This window comes from Panicum hallii, chromosome 6, assembly GCF_002211085.1.
Source record: "Panicum hallii strain FIL2 chromosome 6, PHallii_v3.1, whole genome shotgun sequence".
Lineage (NCBI taxonomy): Eukaryota > Viridiplantae > Streptophyta > Magnoliopsida > Poales > Poaceae > Panicum > Panicum hallii.
Genome location: NC_038047.1, coordinates 14,935,592 through 14,945,804, shown reverse-complemented (window position 1 = coordinate 14,945,804; position 10,213 = coordinate 14,935,592). Strand labels below are relative to the sequence as shown.

The 10,213-nt window shown below is 47.1% G+C and overlaps 1 long non-coding RNA gene across 1 annotated transcript; it reads left to right on the top strand.

Annotated features, from left to right (window-relative positions):
• Positions 1 to 8,606: 8,606 nt before the first annotated feature.
• LOC112897628 lies at positions 8,607 to 10,106 on the top strand. Its single transcript, XR_003229693.1, has 3 exons — positions 8,607 to 8,901; positions 9,008 to 9,051; positions 9,162 to 10,106. It is a non-coding gene; the product is annotated as an uncharacterized LOC112897628 (long non-coding RNA).
• The last annotated feature ends 107 nt before the right edge of the window (positions 10,107 to 10,213 follow it).

Below are 10,213 nucleotides of genomic sequence, written 5' to 3'. Positions count from 1 at the left end.
TGAGTTTACCGGTACCAAGATTAACTGCTCGCTTTAAGTTAGCCGCATACCGATCTGGGAACTTCAATGATTTCACCCATCGAAGTATCTTTTTTCGATCTTCCGGCTTTAAACAGTACGGAGCTCGGGGTCTACTCTCATTGCCATTAGCACTTCGTTGCACCTCAAGGAAAGGACGATCACAAAGCATGGCTAAATCTTTCCTTGCATTGAGGTTATCTTTTGTTTGACCTGTGAAGTCAAAACACATGCTTATGATGCTTTCTGCAACATTGCGTTCCTGGTGCATCAAATCCACATTGTGCGGTAGAATCAATGCCTCCGCATATGGTAAGTTCCAAAGGAAAGATTTATGACTCCAATTGTGTTGTTTACCGTACCCTTCAAAACTAACTCCATCAGCGGCCAACTTTAGATCTTCAAGTTGATGAATGATATCTTTTCCTGTTAATCGCTTTGGAGGGCCCTCTGTAACTTTTATGCCTTTTCGAAATGACTTTGTGTCATTTCTAAAAGGGTGATTCCGTGGGAGGAACCGCCGATGACTATCAAAGAAGGTGACCTTTTTCCCGTGATCCAACCTATATGCTTTTGTATCACTCTTACATATAGGACACATCAATTTTCCATGGGTACACCAACCGGACCAAATACCATATGCCGGCAGATCATGAATTGACCAAAGATATGCAGCACGTAACTTGAACGGACGCTTCGAAAAAGCATCATAAGCATCCTGCCCTTTCCACAAATCTTCCAACTCTTTCATCAATGCCTCCATGAATACGTTGATTTTCGTTCCAGGATGCTTAGGGCCCGGAATAATAAGGGCAAGGAACATGAACCCTTCCTTCATGCATTTGGTAGGAGGAAGATTGTATGGCATCATGAAAACTGGCCAACATGAATATGAGGTGGAGCTTGTGCTGTATGGAGTGAATCCGTCTGTCGACATACCGAGACGAACACTCCTAGGATCACTCGCAAATCCTGGATCAAAACTATCCAGTGCTTCCCAAGCCTCACCATCGGATGGATGGATCATGATATCCGGATCTTGCTCACTACGATCCCTGACTTTGTGCCACCTCATTTGCTCTGCCACCTCTGGATTCAGGAATAGACGTTTAAGTCGTGGACCGATCGGCATGTACCGGAGCTGCTTGATCGGCACATTTGTAGTGACAGAACATCCATCCTCGTCTACCACCTCAATATATCTGGACTTCTTGCAGACCTTACAATGGGTGAGGCCTTCATCATTAACCAGGCCTTCACCACGATTCCAAAACAACATGCAATTATTTTCGCATGCATCGATCTTCTTGTAATCCATACCGAGACCAGCCACAACCTTTTTGCAGTGGTACAAGTCTTTCGGCAACTCATGGTTTTGAGGGATAAGATCCATAACGAACTTCAGGAAATCATTGAAGCAGTTATTTGATATGTTATACTTGGACTTCATCGCCATAAGCCGTGTTACCGCCTCTAGTACGGTCACATGAGTTCCCTCGTGCACTTTGCGCTCTACAGCCTCTAGAAGCTTATAGAATTGTTGGATTTCCTCCGGTGGCTCTAACGACTCCCCTTCTAGATACTCATTCCTAAGATCCGCCAACATCTCATCCATGCGGTCCACATCCTCCTCCTCATCCACCACAGCAGCATCCGGCACTGGATCCTCCACCTCTCCTAGCTCATACCACACCAAGTAGTTGGGCATAAACCCATTCTTCAAGAGGTGCAGCTGAAGATTGTGTAGATTTTGCCGCCAACAATTCCGACAGATACTACATGGACACTTCACCGTAGAAGGGTTATTGGCAAATGCACGAGACACAAAATCTTTAGCCACCTCGCCCCATTCTCTAGAATGACTAAAATTGACACTATCAAAACCATCGTACATCGCCTTCCTTCTGTCGTCAACCATTTTCAAAGCTAAAGAAATAAAGAAAAACAAGTGCCAAGGTTAGTAAGAGATGGCAGTACAACCAAGTTTAGTTCTCTGGTTTCAATCATTTTCTGCCACCTCTGGATCACCAGGTTCGGTGTATGAATAAAATTGGCTGCTTATCCAAATGACAGTGGGCAGCTTAAATAGAATGCACAAATTCCAAGTAGTGGCAGAAACTATATTAGAATAATGCTTAAAAAAAGTAGCAGCAACCTGAGTGCAGCAATCTTGCAAGGTAACCGACATGTAAACATACAGCACTACTCATACTCCAGGAAAATTAGTACCAGGCCTAAACCGAGATTATGAGCAACTAGGTGTGATGCTCTAATAGGCACACGGAACACTTGACTTAAAAGGACATCTGATCTGTGACTTAAAAGGAGTGTGCTCGTGCTCACCTTGCCAAGTAGTGCGGCCCAATTGTTGAGGGCGCGCTGCCGTGAGCACGGCGACGGAGGGTCTTGCCGACGATCCGTAGCAACAACGGTGAAATCTGCGGCCATTTACAATATACTAAATTAGCATACACACATCAATTAATTGGATTAGAAGTTGGAGGATTCAGTACTAAGCAACTAAATAAGGATCTGATTCATATTACTAGGTCTTCTAGACATTAATTCAGCTAGGCAATTCAGCTAAATAGTGCAGGCATGATATGAAATCCTTTTAATTGTAGGTATCAACAAGTGCAGACATTAATTCATACTAACAACAAGGAGTACCGGGCACTTACTGTAAGAACTCGACGGAGAACGGCTCGCGGGGAGATAGAGGCCGGGGAAGGCGCGGAGGAGGCCGGCGCCGGCGACAGATGCAGAGGAGGCCAAGGAGGGCGCCCCGGGTGGCGCCGGCGACAGGCCGAGCGCGCAGACCCCCGAGGGAACGACGAGCTGGAGGCAGAGGGCGCCGGGGAGACGCACACGCCCGCAGACCGGCGGGGGCGTCACCGGCGATGACGAGGGGCCGCGCGGATCTGGGGGACCCCGGCAATGGCGAGGGGCGGCGCGGATCCGGAGGCCGCCGGCGATGGCGAGGGGCCGACGCGCGCAGAGGATGGCGCAGCAGCCGGCGGGCGCGAGATGTGGGAACCAGGTGGGAGCGGGCGGGGTGAGCGCGCGGATCTGGGGGACGCGGGAATCTGGAGACCTCGGCAATGGCGAGGGGCAGCGCGCGGCGGCTCCGGTGGAACCAGGTGGGAGCGGGCGGGGTGAGCGCTGCGAGATGTGCGAAGTCCAACCGGGCGGGCGGAGGTAACCCTACAAACAATGTTCGTCGGCCATTATACGTCGGTCACCGACGAATACAAATATAAATTCGTCGGCTTCCGTCAGGTACCGACGAATTTAATTTATATTCGTCGGTGACCATGTATTCGACGGGACCGACGAATATAAGACGTTAAATTCGTCGGGGCCCGACGAATTTAACTGGGCCGACGAATCTTTGCGATTTTCTTGTAGTGGAAGTAGCCGACAACGCATAAAACTAGTCAGGAACTAGTAAATGCAGTGTATGGGAGCAAAGCTCTTGCAGAAAACTCCATGTATAACTAGTCGAGAACTAGTAAATGGAGTAGTACCGGAAGTATGGGAGCGAGGCCCCTTCAGTAACATAGAATACAAGTCGGAAACTAGTAGTCTGAGCGTTACTGGAAGTATAGGAGCGAGGCCCCTTCGGTAACATAGAATACTAGTTGGAAACTAGTAGCTGAGCATTACTGGAAGTATGGGAGTGAGGCTCCTTCAGTAAACTTGCACGTGCTACCAGTCGTGAACCAGTAAACGGAGTAGTACTCGAAGTATGGGAGCGAGGCCCCTTCAGTAACATAAACTAGTCGGAAACTAGTAGTCTGAGCGTTACTGGAAGTATGGGAGTGATGCCCCTTCAATAACATAGAATACTAGTTGGAACCTAGTAGTCTGGGCGTTACTGGAAGTATGGGAGCGAGACCCCTTTAGTAACATAGAATACTAGTCGCAAACTAGTAGTCTGAGCGTTACTAGAAGTATGGGAGCGAGGCCCCTTCAGTAAACTTACACGGAGTACCAGTCGTGCACTGGTAAACGGAGTGTTACTGAGAATTATGGGAGCGAGGCCCCTTCAGTAACATAGAATATTAGTCGGAAACTAGTAGTCTGGGTGTTAATGGAAGTATGGGAGCGAGGCCCCTTCAGTAACATAGAATACTGGTCAAAAACTAGTAATCTGAGCATTACTGGAAGTATGGGGGCGAGGCCCCTTCAGTAAACTTGCATGTAGTATCAGTCGTGAACCAGTAGAATAGAGTAGTACTGGAAGTATGGGAGTGAAGTTAGCTGTCGGTGTTTTACTGCCACGCCCACCGAAAGATACCCACGAGGTGGTGAGTTTGTAGGTAGGGTGTCGCCGAGATCATGAACTCGAATATGCAAGGAACACAAAGTTTAGACAGGTTCGGGCCGCCGAGGGCGTAATACCTTACGTCCTGTGTTGTTTGTATTGCCTTTTAGGTGTTGATCAAGGTAATCTCCTGCATGAGGCATGAGTTGTCCCTCACACTCCTATTCAAGGAGGCTCCCTCCCCGCCCTTATATAGTCTGGGGGACAGGGTTACATGGAAGTCCTAGTCGGATATAAGCCCAGGAGTCCTACCCGAGTACTTTTCGGGTAGTTCCTTAATCTCTCCGATTAGTTTTACTACGGTATGAGTAGTTTTACTATGTTAAGAGTAGTTACAACTATTCTAGAGCATGGGTCATGTCCCACCCCTTATCATGTAAGATGTATGCCATGTGCACAGTCCCGTGGCCCTAGGTATCACAAATTTCGCCCTCTCGTCCAGGTGTTTTTAGAAGGAGGTCCATCTTTGCGGCGAGCATGTCCGTCTCCTTGATGGTGTGCATGCCCTTGGTTCGGGGTTGGAGGCATTGTTCACTCCACCCTTGATTGGAGACCATCTTCTCGACTAGTGTTGTAGCTTTGGCAATGGTGAGGTCGAGGAAGGCTCCTCCAGCAGCAGCATCGATGTGGGCTCTTCACGTAGGAGTCAGGCTGTTGTAGAAGCTTTGGAGGACAAACCATTCATCTATCCCATGATGAGGATAGGCTAGGATGTACTCTTGCACCCTTTCCCAAGCTTCAGGGATTGACTCCATCCCTATCTGGTGGAAACTTGAGATTTCCCCGCGCAAGACATTGGTTTATCCTAGCGGAAAGAACTTCACAAGGAACACCGTGGAACATTTGTTCCACGTGTTCACAGCTTTCTTGTCCTTATAGAACCATTGTTTCGCCTTCCCCAAGAGGTAGAAAGGAAACAGACAGTGCCTGGTGACATCAGCTGCGATCTCCCGTAACACTACAGTTTCGCACAGCTCAAGGAAGTTCAGGAGATGTGCGTTGGCGTCCTCGTTTGGCTTGCCGCAGAATGGGCTAGCCTGCACCATGTTAATGAGACTCGATTTGAGCTCAAAATTCAAGTCCCCGACTTTGACGTTGGGTCCGGTGGCCACGTTGGTGCTTGAATGACTGGTTTGGTTGCCGAGAGAATGATTTGAGGAGGGACGACGCGAGATCGGACCCTTCTCACGAGCTTCTCTAGATTTTCAATGATGTTTGTCGGGAAGGAGAAACTAGTCATACACTACCCTATTTTCATCCAGAAGGAGAAAACAAAAGCAACATTAGCCTGTATAAGCAGTAGCTACCTCTTAAACACATGACCATGAATATATGCTAGTAAATCTTTTACACTATGCCATCCCCGGCAACAGCGCCAGAAATGTTTGTTGGCATTTCTTAGCATCATCACCAGGATTGTCAGTCTATGGTGATAGCACCAAGAAACATCGTGGTGGTATGTCTTAACATTTACACAATGGATCCGCAAGCGCATGGATATACCGTTGTAGCATTTCACCCGGAGAGTATTCGGGTATCGTTATTTATATTTTTCCAAAGGATGGCGTGGTGTAAAAGGGATTACTAGGCACACAATCAGGACGCCATCCCCGGCATCGGAGCCAGAAATGTTTGTTCGTATTTCTTAACATCACCACCAAGGATTTCAGACCCAAGCAACGGAGCCAGAAACACTGTGGTGGTATGTCTTAACGATTATAGAATGAATCCGCAAGCGCATGGATATACCATTGTAGCATTTCACCCGGAGAGTATTTGGGTATCGTTGTTTATATTTTCCTGTAGGATGACATTGCGTAAAAGAGTTTACTAGGTACATAATCAGGATAAAATGGTTAAGCTATAGACTATATTTCATAGAGGGGTAATTCATGATAAATGATAGATACGGGTAATGTGACACACACACTCAAAGCAATCTGAAGAATAAAGAATAATGAATAAACCAAAGGTTAGCAGGAGCATAGGCATACAAATAGAGTCCTAGAGCATCTATTCATACAAGTAAGGGTTACACAAGGCACAAGGTTAGGGCTCAAAGCTAAGACTCTAGATGTTAGGGAGAATGTCCCACACCGGTGTACAACCAGTCCTGTTACATCTTTCAGAACTCCTACACCATACCCAAACATGGGGGACTGCACTAACCACAGCAATTCCGATGTAGCGGACGGACAGGGCTGTCACCACCTGCCGTCTACCCCTACAACACCATGGAGCATGGTCATATCCGAAAGATCCCGCATACCCGGGCACCACGTCCATGTATGAGGTCACTACCCTAGCGCACCTTGGTCTTCCACCCTTCAAATGGACAAGTAAGGCGCTAAGGCAAGCCCAAAGGCACAACGAACAGATATCCTTACCTAGTTCATCTGGCCTAACCGCATACATTGGATCACTTGTGATAAAGCAAGGCATGGTATGATAAACTATCAAGATAGCAAAACAACCATGACTGAACTCTAAATTATGAATAAGATACTGACAAGTTGAACACAAAGCCATACCAGAGGTCAAGGATTGCTCAAAGACCTCGAGGACGACTAGCACTCACTAAGGGAAGTTCTAGCCTAGCTCCACTAGCCTAAGGATTACAAGTCACAAAATGAGAGAGGGAGAGAGGCTCCAAGTTGGGTTTGTGCGAATGAGGGGAGGCCTCGTTTTATAGCTTGGAAGGTCGGTTCCTGCCATCTCTAAGTATGGAAACATCAGCCACCGCCTTTGAGAAGATAAGGATGATCCTCCCGCCAAAGATCTGGGTGCCGGGAAGGCGTCCATGTTCGGCTGAATCTGGGGTTCGGCCGACCATAGGTGGAGCCTCCCCAACTCCACCTTCCTTTGGCTGGCTGGCATGTGGGCCCTGCTGATGATCCTTGGTGATTTGTGCCTTGATGCGCTCGTTTATTCTGCCAGGTGGGCCCTCCTATCTTTGGGTAATTGCAAGATTGGATCTTCTGTGCATTTTTCCTACGTTTTGTGTATGGTTCCCTCCTGTTGTGGATTTGTGTTCCTGAAATCAAATACTTGCAAGTACATATGGAACTAGGTTATTATAAATAAAATATGCGAGTAAGGTGTACAATTTTCCTTTATTCATGAGTATAGTTGACGGTCAGATTTGGCATTTAAGGACCATCAACAACAACATGAAAACACAAGCTGATTGTAGTAGGGCAGATGGTCAGTTTCAGGTGGGGGATCAAGTGCTCCTTAAACTACAGCCATATGCCAGCAATCTATGGTGAAGATTGGGAAGGCAGCTTATCACCTGAATCTGCCAGAAGGAAGTTTGGTACATCTAGTTTTTTATATCTCTCAACTTAAACCTTTTACTCTCAATGACACTCCTGTTTTCTCTAATCTAACAGCATCGGTCGATCTAAGTGCTCATGAGCTGCAACCAGAGGCTGTCCTGGACAGGCATATATTGAAGAAGGGAGATCATGCCGTCCCTCAATTATTGATGAAGTAGAGCAGGTTGACAGCTTCTTCAGCTACATGGGAAGACGGGTATGTTGTCAAGGCTCGGTTTACTACAGCGGTTGCTTAGGGACAATCGACATCTTGGGTTGGGGGGGGGCAGGGATGTCGCAATCAGCACTAAAGGTGACATGGAGGGGATGAAGGTGGGAACCACTAAAGCCGTCTCCGACGTGGCAGGAAATTGAACTACTCTAAGATAGTGACTGTGAAAGGGGCGGGCACCACTTGTGGACCTAGCCTGGTATTGACGGTCCTTAAATGCAAAATCCAACTATCAACCATACTCATAAATAAAGGAAAACTATGCACCTATGCATCTTACTCACATATTTTATTTATAATAACCTAGTTCCACATGTATTGGCCAATAAGTGATTTCAGGTACACAAGTATGAAATAAGAGGAAAATACACAGAAGACATAGTAGAAAAGCACAGAAGATCGTATCCTGCGTCACACTTCAAAAGAGGACCCACTTGGCAGGACAAACCGACGTGCAAAGGCGGCAAACACCCAAGGCATAAGGCAAGGACTCACTTGTCAGCCATCCACCCGAAGGCGGTGGCTAGGGGGCCCACCTGGGGGTCGGCTGAACCAGGTCAAGCTCCCATCTAGGTGCAGCTTGGCGGGAGATTCGTTCTTATCCTCCTGAAGTGGGTGCCCAATGTTTTCATCCTTAACTCAGCCAGCAACCGCCCTTGGAGAGTATAAAAGGAGGAGGAGGAGCCCTCATTCCACACACACCACACTTGAAGCCTCTCTCTCTCTCTCTCACTTTGTGACTTGTAATCCTTAGGCTAGTGGAGCTAGGCTAGTATTTCTCTTAGCGAATACAAGTTGTCTTCAGGTTGCTCACCATTTAAAGTGTTATATGGCTATGAAGCAATCTTTGGGGTGTTTGTGTGTACTTTTGATCATACTCCATCAGAGGTAGTGAATCTAGTATGAGAAAGGAAGATTCAGATGACTCCTCTCAAAGATCATTTAGCAAAGGCACATAACCACATGAAACACAAGCTGATTGTAGTAGGGTGGATGGTTAGTTTCAGGTGGGGGATCAATTGCTCCTAAAACTGCACTCATATGCCCTGCAATCTGTGATTATTACTTATCCTTTCCTAAAACTGGTTTTCAAATTCTTTGGCCCTTATGAAGTGGTGAAGATTGGGAAGGCAGCTTATCACCTGAATCTGCCAGAAGTAAGTTTGGTACATCCAGTTTTTCATATGTCTCAGCTTAAACCTTTTACTCCCAAGGACACTCCTGTTTTCTCTGATTTGACAGCATCGGTTGATCTGAGTGCTTGTAGCTGCAACCAGAGGCTGTCATGGATCGGCGCATGTTGAAGGGAGATCAAGCCATCCCTTAGTTATTGATCAAGTACAGCAAGCTGCCAGTTCTTCGGCTACATGGGAAGACCGGTTGCTTGGAGACAGTCGACGTCTTGGGTTTGGGGCGGGGATGTCACATTCAGCACTAATGGTGACATGGACAGGATGAAGGTGGGAACCACTAAAGCCATCTCCGACATGGTAGGAAATTGAACTACTCTGAGATAGTGAGTGTGAAAGGGGTGGGCCCGCTTGTGGAGCCAGCCTGGTGTTGACGGTCCTTAAATGCAAAATCCAACCATCAACCATATTCATAAATAAAGGAAAACTATGCACCTTACTCACATATATTATTTACAATAACCTAGTTCCACATGTATCGGCCAATAAGTGATTTCAGGTACACAAGTTTGGAATAAGAGGAAACAACACAGAAGACGTAGCAGAAAAGAATAGAAGATCATATCGTGCATCACACTTACAAAGAGGGCCCACTTGGTAGGGCAAACCGACGTGCAAAGGTGGCAAACACTCAAGGGATAAGGCAAGAACCCATCTATCAGCCATCCGTCCAAAGGCGGTGGCTAGGGGGCCTACCTGGGGGTCACCGACCCCTAGGGTTGGCCGAACCAGGCTGAGCTCCCATCCAGGTGCAGCTTGGCGGGAGATTCATTCTTATGCTCCTGAAGTTGGTGCCCAGTGTTTCTATCCTTAACTCCACCAGCAACCGCCCTTGGAAGTATGAAAGGAGGAGGAGGAGCCCTCATTCCACACACACCACACTTGAAGCCTCACTCCTTCTCTCACTTTGTGACTTGTAATCCTTAGGCTATCTAGTGGAGCTAGGTTAGTATTTCTCTTAGGGAATACAAGTCATCTTCCGGGTCTTAGCGCAATCTTCAGCCTTGGGTATGGCTTTGTATTTGACCTGTTAGTATCTTATTCATAATACAAAGTTCAGTCATGGTTGCTATGCTAGCTTGATAGTTTATCATACCATGCCTTGTTCTTCCATAAGTTATGCTATTTA